Below are 20,455 nucleotides of genomic sequence, written 5' to 3'. Positions count from 1 at the left end.
ATCCTTCAGAATTAAGGTAAAACCTTAATTCTGCAGAGACCCCTGGGAAAGTGCCTTTCCTGGGAGCAGGTTTTCATCAGGCAGGGAGGGGGTTCTGCAGAGGGCAACCAGAGGTACCGGGTGATGCTTGCCGGGCCACCGTCTGAGGCCGAAGTGGCTTCTTGTGCCGTAACCCGAGTGAAACATGCGCTGCGCTGCCTATTGTGCGCTTGCCTCCCAGCTTCAGTTTACAAGACAGTTCTGTTGAATGACTTTTGTATCTCAACCTTCTTGTCTTTCCAGGACAGCGTCTATAGATATTCTTAAAAGGCAACTTGGTGTACAAAACCACACCAGAGGCTATGTCTACTGAAAGTCAAAGTCACTCAGTCGTGTCCGACTCCTTGCAGTCCATGAACTGTACAGTCCATGGAATTCTCCAGGCCACAACACTGGAGTGGGTAGCCGTTCCTTTTTCCAGGGGATCTTCCCAAACTAGGGATCGAACCCAGGTCTCCCGCATTGCAGGCGGATTCTTTACCGGCTGAGCCACCAGGGAAGCCCAGGAATACTGGAGTGGGTAGTCTTTCTCTTCTTCAGTGGATCTTCCCAACCCAGAAATTGAACCAGGGTCTCCTGCATTGAAGGCAGATTCTTCACCAGCTGAGCCACCAGGGAAACCCAAATATGTCTCCTGAGTGACTATTAAATACGGTAACAAAACACTGCAGACGGATCACAAGCCATCACAATAGCCTTTTCAAACAGCTTCACTGGCATATTCTACCAAGCATTTCAAGAAAAATTAATACCAATCCTCCTCAAACTCTTTCCAAAATACAAGAGGAGGAAATGCTTCCAAAATCATGTTACATGAATTACCCTGACACCAAAACCAGACAGAGACACCATAAGAAAAGACAGCTTCAGGGCGATGTCTCTGACACATGAAGACGCAAAAGCCCTCTGCAGAGCATTAGCCAACTGAGTTTGACAAGGCATGGAAAGGATCATACACCACGATCAATGGGATTTATTCCAGGGCTGCAAGGATGGTTCAACACCTGAAAATCAATCCATGTGACACACCATGTTAACAAAATAAAGGATGAAAATCAGATTGCATCAAGTTTTAAGCAGCTGAATCATCTGACTATATGGTTCCATATTCTAAATTTCCTCGTGGGAACTTGTTAGCACTACTTTTTGTTGATTTTTTGGGCCAGCAACACAAAGAGGTGAAGTAAAGAGCAAAGTGACAATTTTAAAAAGAGATTCTCCTAGTATTTAATTAGTAGCTGAACCATTCGTGAATGTGTCTTACGGGTGAATCTCAGGGTACGAAGCTCCCAGTCCCTCGCAATTCTCTCTCCCGTGGTTTCTAAAACCGTACCCGGCTACCCTCTGCAAGGTCACTGTCACCTTCTCGGGCTAAATCAAAAGACTTTACTTGGGGGTCTCATTCCTCACATCCTCTCCAGAAAAAATAAAACAAGAGAAAGCCGTGAGGTTCTATGATGACGATTCTCCTCTGGGTTTTGCCAGTGGTTGGTTGGTTTCTTTACTGGCAGCTTTCTCTTTGTGTCTCCTGTTTGTTCAGCATGGGCACCAGCTGGTGGGGGCTCTGGGCTCCACGTGTATTTCTCTGTAAACACGGTGCTCTCGGTTGCTCCTTTTTCTCCTGCCTCTGCAAGGGAAGGAAAATGCTCTGCACTTCCTCTGACCTTCACGTGACCTTGCATCTCTTCCCTGCCTCCATCTTCCCAACTGTCATGGGCCATATACTAAGCTAAACAGTCTCTCCTCATAGTGAGTCCTCTGCTTAGATTCCCTGTTCCTCAGTCTCAGAATGGGCTGAGCACACACAATTAAAAAGCAAATAACCATTGCATTTAATTATATCAATACTTCATCCATCAAAAATGCCATTTAGAGTATACAAGATGTTCTCATATGAATTCCCCTGTTTGATTTTTTGAAAACTCTTTCAGAAGATGACGGATATTGTTTCTGTTTTATAAATGAGAACATCAAGGCCCGGGAATAAGGACTTGGGTTTAATCAGTGCTAGTTCAACTCCCAGCTTGGTGCCTCATTCAGTCCACTCTGCAGTATCCATAACTTCAGAAAGAATGAAGAGATTGAGCCAATGCACAAGCAACACCCAGGTGTGGATGGGACTGGTGATGAAAGTAAAGTCCGATTCTGTAAAGAACAATATTACGTAGGAACCTGGAACATCAGGTCCATGAATCAAGGCAAATTGGAAGTGATCAAATAGGAGATGGAAAGAGTGAACGTTGACATTCTAGGAATCAGTGAACTAAAATGGACTGGAATGGGTGAATTTAACTCAGATGACCCTTATATCTACTACTGTGGGCAAGAATCCCTTAGAACAAATGGAGTAGCCCTCATTGTCAAGAAAAGAGTCCAAAATGCAGTACCTGGGTGTGATCTCAAAAAAGACAGAATGATCTCTGTTTGTTTCCAAGGCAAACTATTCAGTATCACAGAAATCCAAGTCTATGCCCAGACCACTAATGCTGAAAAGGCTGAAGGTGAACGGTTCTATGATGACCTACAAGACCTTCTAGAACTAACACCCAAAAAAGATGTCCTTTCCTTCATAGGGGACTGGAATGCAAAAGTAGGAAGTCAAGAGATACCTGGAGTAACATGCAAGTTTGGCTTTGGAGTACAGAATGAAGTAGGGCAAAGGCTAATAGAGTTTTGCCAAGAGAATGCACTGGTCATAGCAAACACCCTCTTCCAACAACACAAGAGAAGACTCTACACATGGACATCACCAGATGGTCAATATCTAAATCAGATTGATTATATTCTTTGCAGCCAAAGATGGAGAAGCTCTATACAGTCAGCAAAAACAAGACTGGGAGTTGACTGTAACTCATATCATGAGCTCCTTATTACAAAATTCAGACTCAAATTGAAAAAAGTAGGGAAAAACCACTAGACCATTCAGGTATGACCTAAATCAAATCCCTTATGATTATACAGTGGAAGTGACAAATAGATTCAAGGGATTATATCTGATAGAGTGCCTGAAGAACTGTGGATGGAGGTTCATGACATTGTATAGAAGTCGGTGATCAAGACCACCCCCAAGAAAAAGAAATGCAAAAAGGCAAAATAGTTGTCTGAGGAGGCCTTACAAATAGCTGAGAAAAGAAGAAAAGCAAAAGGCAAAGGAGAAAAGAAAGATATGCCCACATGAATGCAGAGTTGCAAAGAATCGCAAGGAGAGATAAGAAAGCCTTCCTTAGTGATCAATGCAAAGACATAGAGGAAACAGCAGAATGGGAAAGACTAGAGATCTCTTCAAGAAAATTAGAGATACCAGGGGAACATTTCATTCAAAGACCGGATCAATAAAGGACAGAAATGGCATGGACCTAACAGAAGCAGAATATATCAAGAAGAGGTGGCAAGAATACACAGAAGAACTGTACAAAAAAGAGATTTACAACCCAGATAATCATGATGGTGTGATCACTCACCTGGAGCCAGACATTCTGAATGTAAAGTCAAGTGGGCCTTAGGAAGCATCACTACAAACAAAGCTAGTGGAGGTGATGGAATTTCAGCTAAGCTATTTCAAATCCTAAAAGATGATGCTGTGAAAGTGCTGCACTCAATATGCCAGCAAATTTGGAAAATTCAGCAGTGTCCACAGGACTGGAAAAGGTCAGTTTTCATTCCAATCCAAAAGAAAGGCAATGCCAAAGGATGTTCAAACTACCACACAATTGCACTCATCTCACACGCTAGCAAAAGTAATGCTCAAAATTCTCCAACTGAGACTTCAACAGTGTGTTAACCAAGAACTTCCACGTGTTCAAGCTGGATTTAGAAAAGATAGAGGCACCAGAGATCAAATTGCCAACATCTGTTGGATCATCAAAAAAAGCAGGAGAGTTCCAGAAAAACATCTAATTCTGCTTCATTGATTATGTTAAAATCTTTGACTGTGTGGATCACAACAAACTGTGGAAAAATCTTAGAGGTGGAAATACCAAACCACCTTACCTGCCTCCTCAGAAACCATATGCAGGTCAAGAAGCAACAGTTAGAACCAGACATGGAACAACAGACTGGTTCCAAATCGAGAAAGGAGTACATCAAGGCTGCATATTGTCACTCTGCCTATTTAACTTATATGCAGAGTACATCATGCAAAATGCCAGGCTGGATGAAGTGCAAGCTGGAATCAAGATTGCCAGGAGCAATATCAATAACCTCAGATACGCAGATGACACCACCCTTATGGCAAAAAGTAAAAAGAAACTAAATTAGAGCCCTTGATAAAAGTAAAAGAAGAGAGTGAAAAAGCTGGCTTAAAACTCAACATTCAAAAAACTAAGATCATGGCATCTGGTCCCATCACTTCATGGCAAGTAGATGGGGAAACAATGGAAACAGTGAGAGACTATTTTCTTGGGCTCCAAAATCACTGCAGATGGTGACTTCAGCCATGAAATTAAAAGACGCTTGCTCCTTGGAAGAAAAGCTATGACAACCTAGACAGCACATTAAAAAGCAAAGACATTATTTTGCTGACAAAGGTCCATATAGTCAAAACTATGGTTTTTCCAGCAGTCATGTGTGGATGTGAGAGTTGGACTATAAAGAAAGCTGAGTGCTGAAGAATTGATGCTTTTGAACTGTGGTGTTGGAGAAGACTCTTGAGAGTCTCTTGGACTGCAAGGAGATCAAACTAGTCCATCCTAAAGGAAATCAGTCCTGAATATTCATTGGAAGGACTGAAGCTGAAACTCCAATACTTTGGCCACCTGATGCAAAGAGCTGAGTCACTGAAAAAGATCCTGATGCCTGGAAAGATTGAAGGCAGGATGAGAAGGGGATGATAGAACATGAGATGCTTGGATGGCATCACCAATTCAATGGACTTGAGTTTGAACAAGCTTCAGGAGTTGGTGATGGACAGGGAGGCCTGGCACGCTGCAGTCCTTGGGGTCTCAAAGAGTTGGACATGACTGAGTGACTGAACTTAACCAAACTGCAGTATCAGTGCAAGAGCTCAAGCAAAGTTTCTGTCTCATCCAATGTGCCCTCTTCCCCGATCAGATCCTGATACTCCATCTAGAGAAAGACCCAAGGTGATGGATTGTGTCCCATTGCCCTCGCACTCATGGTGACTCGGCGGTGTGGTCCATCACATCAGCAAGACTGTGAAGGAAAGCTTATTTCCTGCCACCTCCCCTGAGACACTCATCGCCTGACGGGAGGACCTCCAGGTGGAGCGTCCACGTCTTCAGAGCACGTCGCCCTCCCATGCACTGTGTGCACAGCTCGTGGCTGCTGGGCTGGGTCACCGTCTCCTGATACCTTTTACTGAAGTAGAAACTCTTCTTAGCTTTTGTTCATTGATGCTCACAACTTCTCCAAATTGATCTTCGAAGAGTGGTTGAGCTTCCGACTTGCAGGGTTCTGAGCTGAACTTGATGTCCTGCTGTGAATCCAGATGAAGACACGAGAGTTATCTAGCTCAGTCCTCCCCAGCTGTTCCGTCCGCTGCCATTTTACTTTCCCTTTTTTTAACCCGGAGTCCACATGAAAGCCAAGTACACGGAGGTTGATGGTGTTCTCCCACCATCTCAGGGTCCCAGGCACCTCCCTTAACTCACGGGGCCTCAGTTTCTTATCTCTGTAGTGAAATCAGGTATAAGAGGTGCATTTCATGCGACCCAGATTCCAAGGCAGTGGTAGTATTCTTGTTATAATTCTGTCATTCTCGTCAACGAGGTGACAGTAAGTGGACTTCACGCTTCCAAACGTCAAGGATCCAGGACTCGCCTGCTCTTATTTGATGCTCCTTTCAAATTTTAGCAGCAATGTTATAAATGAGCTTTTTAAAAAAGCAACTGCTCCCTCACAACGGCTATTCAGTTCAGTTCAGTTCAGTTCAGTTCAGTCCCTCAGTCATGTCTGACTCTTTGCAACCCCATGAATCACAGCACGCCAGGCCTCCCTGTCCATCACCAACTCCCGGAGTTCACTCAGACTCATGTCCATCGAGTCAGTGATGCCATCCAACCATCTCATCCTCTGTCGTCCCCTTCTGCTCCTGCCCCCAATCCCTCCCAGCATCAGAGTCTTTTCCAATCAGTCAACTCTTCGCATGAGGTGGCCAAAGTACTGGAGTTTCAGCTTCAGCATCATTCCCTCCAAAGAAATCCCAGGGCTGATCTCCTTCAGAATGGACTGGTTGGATCTCCTTGCAGTCCAAGGGACTCTCAAGAGTCTTCTCCAACACCACAGTTCAAAAGCATCAATTCTTCAGTGCTCAGCCTTCTTCACAGTCCAACTCTCATGTCCATACATGACCACAGGAAACACCATAGCCTTGACTAGACGGACCTTTGTTGGCAAAGTAATGTCTCTGCTTTTCAATATGCCATCTAGGTTGGTCATAACTTTCCTTCCAAGGAGTAAGTGTCTTTTAATTTCATGGCTGCAGTCACCAGCTGTAGTGATTTTGGAGCCCCCCAAAATTAAGTCTGACACTGTTTCCCCATCTATTTGCCATGAAGTGATGGGACCAGATGCCATGATCTTCGTTTTCTGAATGTTGAACTTTAAGCCAACTTTTTCACTCTCCTCTTTCACTTTCATCAAGAGGCTTTTGAGTTCCTCTTCACTTTCTGCCTTAAGGGTGGTGTCATCCGCATATCTGAGGTGATTGATATTTCTCCCGGCAATCTTGATTCCAGCTTGTGTTTCTTCCAGTCCAGCATTTCTCATGATGTACTCTGCATATAAGTTAAATAAGCAGGGTGACAATATACAGCCTTGACACACTCCTTTTCCTATTTGGAACCAGTCTGTTGTTCCATGTCCAGTTCTAACTGTTGCTTCTTGACCTGCATACAGATTTCTCAAGAGGCAGGTCAGGTGATCTGGTATTCCCATCTGTTTCAGAATTTTCCACAGTTTATTGTGATCCACACAGTCAAAGGCTTTGGCATAGTCAATAAAGCAGAAATAGATGTTTTTCTGGAACTCTCTTGCTTTTTCGATGATCCAGCGGATGTTGGCAATTTGATCTCTGGTTCCTCTGCCTTTTCTAAAACCAGCTTGAACATCAGGAAGTTCACAGTTCATGTATTGCTGAAGCCTGGCTTGGAGAATTTTGAGCATTACTTTACTAGCATGTGAGATGAGTGCAATTGTGTGGTAGTTTGAGCATTCAGTAAGGATCATCACCATTTCCAAGTGATTTTCTATATTAAATCCTGTAGTCCTCCCCACAGCCTTGTGAGAATATATTGACCTGATACTCGTGCTATGGGAGGGGTGGGTTGGAGAGTCTGGCAACTGCCCAGGGTCAGGTAAAGAGTCTTCCAAGTCATAGCTGATCTGTCAGTGAAGAGTCTGAAGGTACAATCCCAGAAACTGACTTTGGCTTAACTGAGAAAAGAGAATAAATGAATGAATGAATGGTGGATGAGTAAAGGAAGACTTCGGGGCCGCTGTGGGCTGACTCACTGAATGGAAGGGGGTATCTCCAGGTCCAGGGGTCTGCAGTGCAGGACTCTCTCACGAGAAGGCTCCCCATCTCCCTCCATCACTGGATGGGTCCGTCCTGCTGTGAACCCCCAGGAGGGTCATCTCTTGTCTGCGTCCAGTAGGCCCATGAAAGCAGGCAGCCAGCTCCATGAGTCCACTGCATCCAGAGGAGGCAAACTGGAGATGGGTCTCAGGGACCTGGTGCTGAGATACTGTGTCTCCATAGTCCTAAGGCAAGAACGCACATTTCAATTTACCCTGCTTGGATAGCGCCTCTGTCTGGATGTGCCCTTTCTTACAAGTTTGTTAGTCACCCAGTCATGACCGACTGTAACCCCATGAGCCTGCTAAGCTCCTCTGTCGATGGGATTCTCCAGGCAAGAATACTGGAGTGGGTAGCCAGGCCCTCCTCCAGGGGATCTTCCCAGCTCAGGGATCAAACCTGGGTCTCCTGCATTGCAGGTGGATTCTTTACCACTTAGTCAGCAGGGAAGCCCTTTCTTAACCCGAATTGAAAGTCTTTTGACCATACAAAGGTGATTATTGTGAAGCATTTAGAGCCAGCTCTCCAGGGACCATCGACGAGAGAAGCACGGTGTGTCTGTGGCCTCCACTCTCCCATGGGAGGGGAGTGATGCTGAGCTGAGACCAGGCACTAGGAGCTACGGGCTCAGGCTTCCTGCTGCCCCAGAGTGGTGGGGGGTCACAAGCAGAGGATCCCGTAAGAACTCCCCAAACATTGGGTCCTCCTGGCCCACCGTGCTGTCTGAAACTCCACCCAGAAATCTTACGTGTTTAGTGCAAGGCCCAGCCCCTTGCTAATAAATACAGCCCCATGGAGGATTATCAGCCTCCAGGCCTCCTGATCAGGAAGCACAGCCCTGTCCCCGACCGCCAGCGGAGGTGGGCTGGGCTGAGGTCTGGGTGCCTACTAGCCGCCATGGTCCACGGTCGATGGAGGAAATGGGCAGCACAGCAAAGGCTTCAAGAAGGGGCACACATTGCCCTGGAACAAGCCTCCCGTTGGCTGTGATGCTGTCCTATTTTCTTCTGCCTCCAGGGTCTTCCTTTCATGAAATCAAACGGCTTGCCTGGGGGCTCAGATGGTAAAGCATCTGCCTGCAATGCAGGAGGCCCAGGTTCGATCCCTGGGTCAGGAAGATCCCCTGGAGGAGGAAATGACTAACCCACTCCAGTATTCTTGCCTGGAGAATCCCATGGACAGAGGAGCCTGGCAGGCTACAGTCCATACCACCACAGAGAGCTGGACATAACTGAGCAACTAACATTTTCACCCTTCACTTTAAGGCTAGCAAGTCAATGTCAGCCTTCATCCCATTGTGTTTTCATGTGATGCTGCTGCTGCTGCTGCTAAGTCGCTTCAGTCGTGTCCGACTCTGTGCGGCCCCATAGATGGCAGCCCACCAGGCCCCACCGTCCCTGGGATTCTCCAGGCAAGAACACTGGAGTAGGTTGCCATTTCCTTCTCCAATGCAGTAAAGTGGAAAGTGAAAGTAAAGTCACTCAGTCGTGTCCGACCCTCAGCGACCCCATGGACTGCAGCCCACCAGGCTCCTCGGTCCATGGGATTTTCCAGGCAAGAGCACTGGAGTGGGGTGCCACTGCCTTCTCCGTCATGTGATGTTATTAGTTCCTTTAATACCAGCGTTCAGCAATACCTGCTCTAGGACACAACCGAGGGCAGATAAGATGGGACTGACCAGGAGTGCCCGGGTGGCCAGCAGGGGTAGAGGGGCTCCCTCAGCAGGGAGAAGACACGGTGGGGGAGGCTAAACAGTGGAGAGAGACCTTTCCAGCTGACAGCTTGATGGAGAATTCTCCAGATGAGAGAATAAGGTCCACGTGCATTTTGCTGCGTCCAACAACACAAACCTCACACAGCTGTTCTTTCAGAGGGTGTTTCTGATTCTTTTCCACTGAATATCTTGGCAAGTGTGTTTCTCCTGCTGCTGCCACTGAAGATGGACCTGGCAAAAGTGCAAAAGTGTGTGCTCTGAGCCAGCTGCTGCCCCACTAGGGATGCTAGTGAGCCCGGCTGCAGAGCTTCTTAAGACCTGCTCCGAAAGGAGACGTGCTTCCCATCGCCTGGTTACTTTTGGAGGAGGTCACACTGCTCCTGTCCCAGCCCGTCCAGGCCTGGATGAAGGAGCCGGCCACCTGATCGGCACTGTGGCCCTTGTTCCACCCAGGGCTAGAGGTGGAAGTTTCAGAAAGGCACCTCAGTCCAGACATGCAGCCAGCCAGCCCTGCCTTCCCTCGGGAGTGCAGGAACCCCGGCGAGCCTGGAACACGGGCCGTGTGCGTGTGAACGTGTGTCTGTGCACCAGGCCCACGAGCTGGTGTCCTCCCGGAGACATTTGGCGTGGAAGGAGAGTCAAGGTCACTCTCCAGGCACATGTCCTTCCAACCACACTCAGCCGGGGCGCGCTCTGCAGCCTGCTCCAGCCTGGCACGGACGCGGGCGGCCACATGGTGGCCACGGCTGCTGCAGGACAGGGCGCGGGCCCGCGGGTGGGGGCCGGCTGCCCACTCCGTCGCAGGAATGTTGGCCGTCTCCTCTGGCTGTGGATCCAGCCTGGGAGGGGCCTGGGCATCTTAGGAGCTGACTAACCGCCTCATGCATTTTGCATATGTTCGTTTGGCTGACATGGCCACCAACTGGTCCCAGGTTTGACCTGGTTAGAAGTGGAGGTCAGATGCTCCAAGGCGGCTTACACACAGAAGCGTTTTTTTGCAGCTAGGACTAATTTGACTGTCAGTTCAGCTTTGAAACCGAATACATTTGTTGAAATCTGTGTACACTGGTTCCCATTCTAGCAGCTAGATGAATCTTCAGGCTGACCGTGTTGGCTTCTTCCTCTTCCTTAGTTTGTCTTGTAGTAAGGTAGACATTTGGTAAAAGTTACAATGGTCATCAGCAACACCCAGAAAAATCTGACTTTTTAGCCCTGAGGTTATATATCTTTTAATTAGGAATTGAAATGAAGGGATAATTTCTCAATTATTTTATCAATAAGAAAACAATCACCTTAAAAAAAAAAAAAAGATACAAGGACAGTAGATATTAGGAGAAGGACAGAAATCCAAGTTCCGCGGCCTCCAGCAAGGAGACTGGCGGGACGCGGGGCCTGCGGGAGGGCTGCATTCAGTGGCCGTGACAGCTCAGAGCTTCCTCTCCATCCCGAGCTCCTCCGGGCCTTGCCAGTCTTCTCAGACACCCCTCTACTCCGGGGTTTACACATCCGTGTGCATCTTTGGCTGATGTTACACATCCATGTGCGTCCTTTGGCTGATGTCACACATTCGTGTGCGTCCTTTGCTGATGTTTGGATTATTTCCAGGGCCAGGCCATCACAGGTAAAGTGGCTGTGAACACTCAGGCTCAAAATCTTTGTGACCTGGTATATATTTCCTTAAAGCTTGAGGAAATGCCCAGGACTTGAAGGTCTGGGTCATGTAAATGGGGTGCGTGTGCTTGACTTCTTAAGAAACCGACAAGCTTTCTCCCACAGCGGATGCAGCCCTTCCCATTCCCCAGCAGTTTCGAGACCCACGGCCCCCTATAGCCTCCCCAGCATGCATCGTGGTCTGTTTTCCTTTAATTTTACTCATTCTGATAGGTATGGAGTGGTGTCTCATTGTGGTTCATGTTATGGGAAGCCCATTTTTAATGGACATTCATAGTTACATGAATGTGGGTTATTTCTGAAAACACAGTATATTAAAGATTACTGAAATCACCCAAATATCTACTGTCTTTCCCTTTATCACAGAATTTGGTAACCCTATCGGAAGGAACTATAAAGTCTGGGGTTTGTTTTCCGTAATTTCCTCGTTCACTTTGTTTTAGATAACGCTTTAAACGTTGTGCTAGGTCTCCCAGTGTTCCTTCAGCAGAATTCTTTTCCAGTAAAATTGGTAAGAAATAAAATATTGCAACATTTATGTTTAAACTTCTGTTCAAATTTTGCACTTAAACTGTACTAAAATCTGCAAAGGTGATCTCCTATAACCCTGAATGTCATATTTCAGGGGACTGCCAGGAATTGAATGCATGATTGGAGAGAACCCAGACCAGTCCAGATATTTGAAGTTCTAGGCTGGAGGCCTCCAGAAAGTCAAGACGGTCCATGGGGAACAGCACCCTGGCCACTGAAGCCCCGCCTCTCCCACCTAAATCAACAGCGCTGTGCACCCCTCCTGCCTGCCCCTCCTGCCCTCTGAACACAGGATGCATCACCCCTCTCCACCCCCAGGTCATTCCTAACTTTACAGAAACCGCAGACCTGCGGGTGTTCCTGGCCTGCCTCTGTGTTCCGTGGCTTCACCGCCGCTCTCCCCGTCCACCTGAAGCACATTTTCCTCTGGCACTTTTACAGGCGTCCCCGAGGCTTCCTTCTGCCCCGTTTCCTCTGAACGTGCACTGCTGTTTCTGCTGTTGGCACAGGTGTGGGGAGTCTGGGCCAGGAGGGGCGCGCTCACTGCCGAGCAGGTGGAGGCCAACAGGGCCCCTGCCTTCCCTTCCTTCCACCTGCCCCGTGTCCCTCTCTTGCCGCCAGCTCCAGCCTGGCCCGATCCCATCTCTCTCTGTCTCCTGCATCGGCCTGCTGGGAGCTGGAATCCTCCGAGGGTTACTGGCCTTTAAAACACCAAGGACAACACCCTCCAAGCAAGTCGGGGGTGAGTAGAGCGCTAAATATGCACTTTGGGGAGAGAAGCTGTGAACAGGTTGATTTGGGTCTTGCAACAACCCAATTCCCCGAATAACCATGAGTTACGCAGACCACTTTGTGAATGAGATAACGGAGGTACAGAGTTTAGATTATTTTGAAAGAGGCGACTCAGCTGGTGATGGTGACTCCAAGGCTCAACTGCAGCCAAGCCCTGTGCCCTGTTCCCCCTGCCCCCAAACCCTGGCTTTACTGACCTCCCAAATCTGCACAACCTCCTGGCGACAAGCTCACTGCAGACCTGAACCTGCACCTCCTGTCTGCCTGGCGCCACCGCCATGGGCCCAGGATGGGCAGCCGCGATTCCCAAAGCGCGAGCTGTCCACCCTCAGAGGAACCCCTCTGTCTGTGTAGATGCCGATTCCCCTAAACCACTCAGACCTTGGGTCAGCATCTCTGCTGATGGCCCAGAAATCTGCGTTTCTGGGGAACATACCAGACAACCTTTGTCTGTCCTAGAATTTGAAAACTCCTAGGGCAGAGGTTACCAGGAAGCGGCGGTGAGTGTTTCCAGCTGGGGGCCGAGTTCCCCTGGCCCCGGCTCACTTGCTGGACTGAGGCCAGTACTGACTGTGCGATGAGAGAGGGGGGTCCTCCTTCACCTCCACGCTGGGCGGGAGCCCTGGCCAGAGGCCCTGCTTCCATTTCACGGCTGCGCTCTCCCGGTGGCGCAGCTGGTCCTCAGGCCCCGTGAGCATGGCGATCACAGAGCCCCCGTCCTGGGGGGGTCTCTGGGGGTGTGATGGGGGATTCGTAACCACCACAGGCATTCCCTGGGGCTGTGTCAGCAAACTAGGACACACGGTCTGTCCTGCCAAACCTGTGTTTCAAAAATGCAGGTTTGTTCCGACATGACTGAGGAATCAGGGAATGATCTCAGCTGTGATAGGCACTGCAAGTTCACCTGTGCGTGATTCCAGCCTCGGGAGACACGAGGCGAAGCCAAGTGGGACTGGGCGGGCAGGCCCGCAACCCTGGGCATCCGTGGCCTTCCTCCCCCGCCCCCGCCTGCCAGGCCCCTCCTTCTGTGGCCCCAGGTGCCCGCTCTCTGACAGCCGCTCCATGGGCTCTGCAGGTCCTCTTCTGGGCAAAGTACCCATCACAGGACTCTGCTTCTGGCCTTCACCGGGTGTGCAGCTGTGACCTACTTCCATGAGGTTCCTTTCTTTTTTAATGCATCACCGACAAGGTTTGTGAATGTCGCGTCTCCGCTCCCACCAGCTCGGGGAGTTTTGCTGCGTGGCTTTGCACACCGTGGTACGTTCTGGGACGAACACCTTTCTCCGCACCAGACTCTGGACAGAGCTTCCAGACCCACCTCCCTCCCGCAAGGCCCAGAGCAGAGACGGCGGTAAAGAAGGCGGACGGGAAGCAGGTTGCTGTGTCTGCAGACCTGCCCTGGGAGAGCCTGGCATCTCCTCAGGGCCCAGATGACCCTGGGACAGCGGGACGGCATGGTGATTTACGCTCTCCTTCCTTTCAGAGGACAGTCATGGTGCGAGACATCTAGGCCGTATGGCGAGCAGGCCGGGGCCGGTGGGGCTGACGTGGAACTAACAGTGTGGGCCGGCCAGCCTCCTGGATGCAGGCCAGGTCCTGCCCCGGCAGGACGGCCTGGGGCCGGGTCTGCCCGGGAGCAGGGGCCGTGCAGCTAACGTGCGGAATCTGCAAAACTCGAGCCCCATGGGCTACTGCAGGTCCTGGCACAGCCCCGTCCTGAGCGAGCCCCAGGCGGTCTCCGAGCTGCAGACGGACGGTGCCTGCGGGTCATCACTGGGAGGCGGCCCGCAGTGGAGGACACTGGCCGGAGCACCCACAGAAGCGCAACGAGGAGGCCCCTGGAGGGCTGCAGAGAGTGGGTCCCGGGCATCAGCTGCAAGAAGGGAAGGCAGCTCGGCTCGCCCCCTGCACTCAGCTCTCTCCTTTCTCACTCAAGCCCAGTCCCGTTAGTTCCCTCCTCTCTCTCTCTATCTCTCTGCATCTGTCTCTCTCTGTGTCTCTCTCCATGTGTCTGTCTGTCTCTCTCTCTCCATCTCTCTGTCTCTCTCTCTGTCCATCTCTCTGGGTCTGTCTCTCTCTCCATTTCTCTATCTCTCTCTCTCCATCTCTCTGTCTCTCTCTCTGTCCATCTCTCTGGGTCTGTCTCTCTCTCCATCTCTCTGTCTCTGTCTCTCTCCATCTCTCTGTCTCTCTCTCTGTCCATCTCTCTGGGTCTGTCTCTCTCTCCATCTCTCTGTCTCTATCTCTCTCTATATATATTTGTCTGTGTCTGTCTCTGTCTCTCTCTCTCTCTGTATCTGTCTCTCTCTCCCCCACCTCCCCTCTCTCTTCACACATATATCGCTCTGGCTGTATTGCTAAGATCTTGTATAATATTCTCAAGAAAACTGTTGGTCCACTCACCCACGGGAATTTCCAGTGGGTGGCTATTGACTCTCTTGTGGGGGGACCTCCTGTCACTGGTGGGAGGAGTGAGGAAGGTTCGGAGCAGAGAAAGGGGGGGAAGGGGTCCCGGACCAGGGGTGACGTGGCTGCTGATACGTGTCCAAGGAAGACAGACGTGATACCAGCACCTCATTCAATGTTTAGAGTCCATCAGGCAGGTATGACCGTCTGCAATCTACAGTTGAGGAGATTTAAGCCTGTGGAAGTTAAATAATTCATCTGCCTGGGGTCACGAGTGCTGAGTGGGGAGCCGGTAGGATCAGCTCCAAAGCCCTCCCGGGCCCCCTCCATCTGCTGCCTCGGGGACGGGGCCTGGGGACTCAGTGGGCCATGATTGCATCTCGTGGACGCCGTGATCCAGGGAGGTCAGGGTCAGGGGACACTCGGGGCCCCCACTGCGGGAAGCCCTGCTTCCGAGGAGGTGCCCGGGCCTCACCCTGCGCACCTTCAGTCTGGGCGTCTGTGCAGGCTCACCTCCACCGCTCAGCGAGCCACCCCAGCAATCGAAGCAATCTCCGTGGGTGACACCGGCTCCTTCGGAAGCCTGATAAAAGGCTTCAGGGTTAGCGCTCACTGTGAACAGAAAACAGGGTCAGGCCAGTGCATCTCGGGGCGCCAGGAACGGCAGCATCAAGCGTCGTCCGGGCTCACCCAGCCCCACCTGAGGTCCTCGTGCTGCATGTTGACACCTTGGTGTCGAGGGACTGTCTGCAAGCACCCTCGTTGGTCACGACGGTGGAGGACAGGTGACCTCTGTAAGGTCTACAGGGTCATGGCTCAGAGTCCAGAGGGGGCTTCTCTCCAAGGCAGGGTGTGACCTCCTGGCCACAGAGGGCTGAGTGTGCCCCTCTCTAGGACCAAATGAGAGGCCACCCGTGGGTGACTGAGAACCACCCCGGGCCTGCGGGACGTGCTGGCCGAGCCCACGATGGCCGTGCCCAGAAGCGCCCGGGGAGCAGCGGTGCCTGCCTTCTGGCAGGTGCTGCTCTGCACGCCCTTGCTGTGGGTCTGGGCTTCTCTGCGCAGTTGTGCAGGCTGTGCTCTGCACAAGCCAGACGCGGGAACTCCAGGCGTGCTCAGCCGGGATTCTGGTGCACGTGGGTCAGGCGGCTGGGCCAGTGACGCAGCAGCCTCAGGAGTCCTGGGAGGGAGCCTCAGGGGCTGGGCGTGAGGCTGGACGCGGGGCGGGGGTCCCTAGGAGCCTGGGAGTAGAGAGGGCAGATTTGGAAGTGGGGGCGGTTGGGGGGTGTTGATGGAAGGTGCCTGGGCCTGAGGCCAAGGAGGAGGGAAAGGGCTGGAACGCGGGGCAGCGGAGCAGGGTGCAGGGATCTCCTGGGAAGATTTCTCCTCTTCACCTTGGGCCGGGCTGGTCCTTGAGACAGAGAGAACCGTCCCTGGGGGCAGGGCGGGTGTCCCGTGCCTGGCCTCACCCACAGGCTCTGAAGGCCCCAGGCCGGGTGTCACCCAGCATCACCAGGCCCCCAGCCCCCCGAGCTACCACACAGCGTCCCCCTGAGCAGGAGGACGGCCCTGGTCCACCCAGACGGCGCCTCCCTCACCACAGGCTCTCTGCCATCAGCTGCCGCAGGAGGCCCCACCAGGGACGCCCGTCGCCTTCTCTCCAGAGGAGAAACACCATTGCCTCCTGGAGAGAATGAAAATAAAGCGCAGAGCCACTTCCGGGTTGGCTGAGCACAGTGGCCTCAGCATAGGGAGACGCTTCTCAGCTGGGGCGTTCTTCCCTGGGAGTTGCTCTGAGGATGAAATGCAGGGATTTGTGTGCTTGCTTCTAAAGCAGTTTATAGTATAATTCAAGGCACAGATTGCAGAAGGAAGGTGTGGCTCTCAGTAAAAGCAGCCTACAGTGACAAGCAGGAAAATCACACAGCCTCTGCCCCGGCCGACATCATGGGTTAGTTGTTAATAAGTTGGCTGCTTCTCCAGCTTTAAAATGCACAGGCGTGTCCTGGAGATATTGCTATAATGCAAATTCTGAGTCAGCAGATGACGGATAAGCCTGCAGATCCTGCATCTCTAATGTTTTCTCGGCCAGGACTCCACAAACCTCCCAAGGACACAGGCCAGGCCTCTGCTGTCTCCTCCATGGTAGCTGAGGACGGCTTCTAGCTTGTGAAGGTCTGTGAAGGAAGACAGAAAGGATGGTGCAGCAGAGACACGTGAGCCCTGAGGCCTGAGCCAGGGACTGTCCGGCTTTGAGACAGGAGACTCAGAACAGAGTCTGCGTCCCTGAGAGTCTCCTGCGCGGAGCCGAGAGGCCTGGCATGTCGGCCTGGATGGAATCTGGCCGTGACCACAGACTCTCCTAACGACAGCCTCCAGAATACCTGCAGAAACTCAATATCTTGACGGGACACCTACCCTGAAGCAGCTCCTGAGTCCTGGCCCTTGAGGGGCGAGTGTTTGAGGATTCCCGTCAGAGCTGCCATGCTTCCCACCAGGAGACTCAGACGACCCTGGGCCTGTTGTCTTGGGGAGACCCTGACTCTTCCTGGTCCCCAAAACATGCAAGACTTCACCTGGATCTGCATCTGCGGAACTGCAAGCCTTCAGACCCCAAACACGCTCCCTCACCTGCAGGCTCCTCTCTGCCTTTTGGCCAACAGCCTCCACGGAGAAAGCTTCCTACCCTGGACGATGTAACGTTTGCTGCCGTTCGACCATGCTGAGAGCCACAGACTTTCAGGATCAGCTCCGAGCCCCCTGCCCCGCCCAAACCAGGGACCCATCAAGGTGAAAGAAAGACTAAGTTAAGGGCTGACTGTGCAGGCACCAAGTGTGGTCTCAGCTCCCTCTCCAGCCTCCTGGCCAGCGGGGTCCCTCCTGCATTGCCCCTGCCCCACTTCCCCATCCACACATCCACGGGACGGTCTTCACACTGCCCTGCAGGCATCTGCCTTCCTGTTCACTCTCCCGACAAGACCATGTGCTCTTTGGAGGAAAGAAGGGCTTGTTTGTACTGAGAGTCTGTCCCACATTAGGGGCTCCACAAACTACTGAGAGCAAACGAGAGAGGCGGTGGCTCTGGGTGCAGCTTCTCAGGACTAACACGTGCAGGTGCCTCGTGTGTTATCCGTAAGTATAATGTGATGAGTTGACATGTAAGTGTGTGATTGCCCATGTGAGTGGTAATAATCCATACATAAATCGTGTGCATCACATCTACTGTGTATCTATAACACACATACATACTGTGTGGATGAGGTGAAGTGTCAATTGCTCAGTCATGTCCAACTCTTTGAGACGCTATGGACTGTAGTCCACCAGGCTCAAATACTAATGTATATTTGTGTAGATACAAATGCACTCATTTTAAATGCTGCCAAGATTATGCTCAAAATCCTTCAAGCTGGGCTTCAGCACTATATAAACCAAGATATACAAGCTAGGTTTAGAAAAGGCAGAGGAACCAGAAATCAAATTGCCAACATTCGTTGAGTTGAAGAAAAAGCAAGAGAATTCCAGAAAAACATCTACCTCTGCTTCACTGACTACACTAAAGCCTTTGACTGTGTAGATCACAACAAACTGTGGAAAATTCTTAAAGAGATGGGAATACCAGATCACCTTACCTGTCTTCTGAGAAACCTGTATGCAGGTTAAGAAACAATAGTTAGAACTGGACATGAAAAAATGGACTTGTTCAAAACTGGGACAGGATTATGATAAGACTGTATATTGTCACCCTGCTTATTTAACTTATATGCAGAGTACACTGTGTGAAATTTGGGCTGGATGAATCACCAGCTGGAATCAAGATTGCCGGGAGAAATATCAATAACCTCAGATATGCAGTTGATACCACATTAATGGCAGAAAGTGAAAAGGAACTAAAGAGCTTCTTGATAAGGGTGAGAGAGGAGAGTGAAAAAGCTGCCTTAAAACTCATAAAGAGAGCTGAGCACTGAAGAATTGATGCTTTTGAACTGTGGTGTTGGAGAAGACTCTTGAGAGTCCCTTGGACTACAAGGCGATCCAACCAGTCCATCCTAAAGGAGACCAGTCCTGGGTGTTCATTGGAAGAACTGATGCTAAAGCTGAAACTCCAATACTTTGGCCACCTGATGTAAAGAACTGACTCATTTGAAAAGACCCTGATGCTGGGAAAGATTGAGGGCAGGAGGAGAAGGGGACGACAGAGGATGAGATGGTTGGATGGCATCACTAACTCAATGGACATGACTTTGAGTAAACTCTGGGAGTTGGTGATGGACAGGGAGGCCTCGCATGCTGCAGTCCATGGAGTCGCAAAGAGTCGGACTGAACTGAACTGAACTGAACTGAAAACTCAACATTCAAAAAACAAAGATCATGGCATCCAGTCCCATCACTTCAAGGCAAATAGAAGGGGAAAGAGTGGAAACAATGACAGAATTTATTTTCTTGGTCTCCAAAATCACTGTGGACAGTAACTACAACCACAAAATAAAAGATGTTTGCTCCTTGGAAGGGAAGGCAAGACAAAACTAGACAGCGAGTTACAAAGCACAGACATCACTTTGCCAACAAAGGTCCACATAAGTCAAAGCTATAGTTTTCCCACTAGTCATGTACAAATATGAGAGTTGGACCAGAAAGAAGGCCGAATGCCAAAGAATTGATGCTTTCGAACTGTGGTGCTAGAGAACACGCTTGAGAGTCTCTTGGTCTGTAGGAATATCAAACTAGTCAATCCCAAAGGAAATCAACCCTGAATATTCATTGGAAGGGCTGATGCTGAAACTGAAGTTCCAATACTTTGGCCACCTGATGGGAAGAGTTGATTCATTGGAAAAAGCCTTAATGCTTGGAAAGATTGAAGACAAGAGGAGAAAGTGGCAGCAGAGGATGAGATGGTTATATACCATCACTGACTCAATGGACATGAATTTGAGCAAACTCCAGAAGATAGTGGAGGACAAAGGAGCCTGTCGTGCTGTAGTTCATGGGGTCTCAAAGAGTCAGACATGGGTTAGCAACTGAACAATCAAATACGTACAAATGTGTTATATTATGCAAGGCTTTCCAGGTGGCACAGCAGTAAAGAATCTGCCTGCCAATGGAGGAGATGCAAGAAATGCTGGTTTGATCCTTGTGCTGGGAAGATCCCCTGGAGAAGCAAACGGCAACCCACTCCAGTATTCTTACCTAGGAAATTCCATGGACAGAGGAGCCTGATGGGTTACAGTCCATGGGGTTGCAGAATTGGACATGCCTGAGCCCAGATTCAAGCATATTATACATTATATATATATATATATATATATATCTCCTAAAGGAGATCAGTCCTAGGTGTTTATTGGAAGGACTGATGTTGAAGCTGAAACTCTAATACTTTGGCCACCTAATGTGAAGAGCTGACTCATTTGAAAAGACCCTGATTCTGGGAAAGATTGATGGCAGGAGGAGAAGGGGACGACAGAGGATGAGATGGTCGGATGGTATCACTGACTCAATGTACATGAGTTTGGGTATATTCTGGGAGTTGGTGATGGACAGGGAGGCCTGGTGTGCTGCAGTTCATGGGGTTGCAAAGAGTTGGACATGACTGAGCGACTGAACTGAACTGATATATATATGTATACCTATGTATATATAATGTATATATGCATACCTATGCAATGCATGCAGATATGTATATATTTTACATGTATCACATATACATATATATATAAATGTATATTTTTAGAGACACTGAGTGGCCCAGGAGGACGTCTTGGGGCCTGGGCCCC

The sequence above is a fragment of the Bubalus kerabau genome, chromosome 4 (genome assembly GCF_029407905.1).
Source record: "Bubalus kerabau isolate K-KA32 ecotype Philippines breed swamp buffalo chromosome 4, PCC_UOA_SB_1v2, whole genome shotgun sequence".
Classification (NCBI taxonomy): domain Eukaryota; kingdom Metazoa; phylum Chordata; class Mammalia; order Artiodactyla; family Bovidae; genus Bubalus; species Bubalus kerabau.
The sequence above is the reverse complement of the archived record's forward strand: the minus strand, read 5'-3'. Positions refer to the sequence as shown.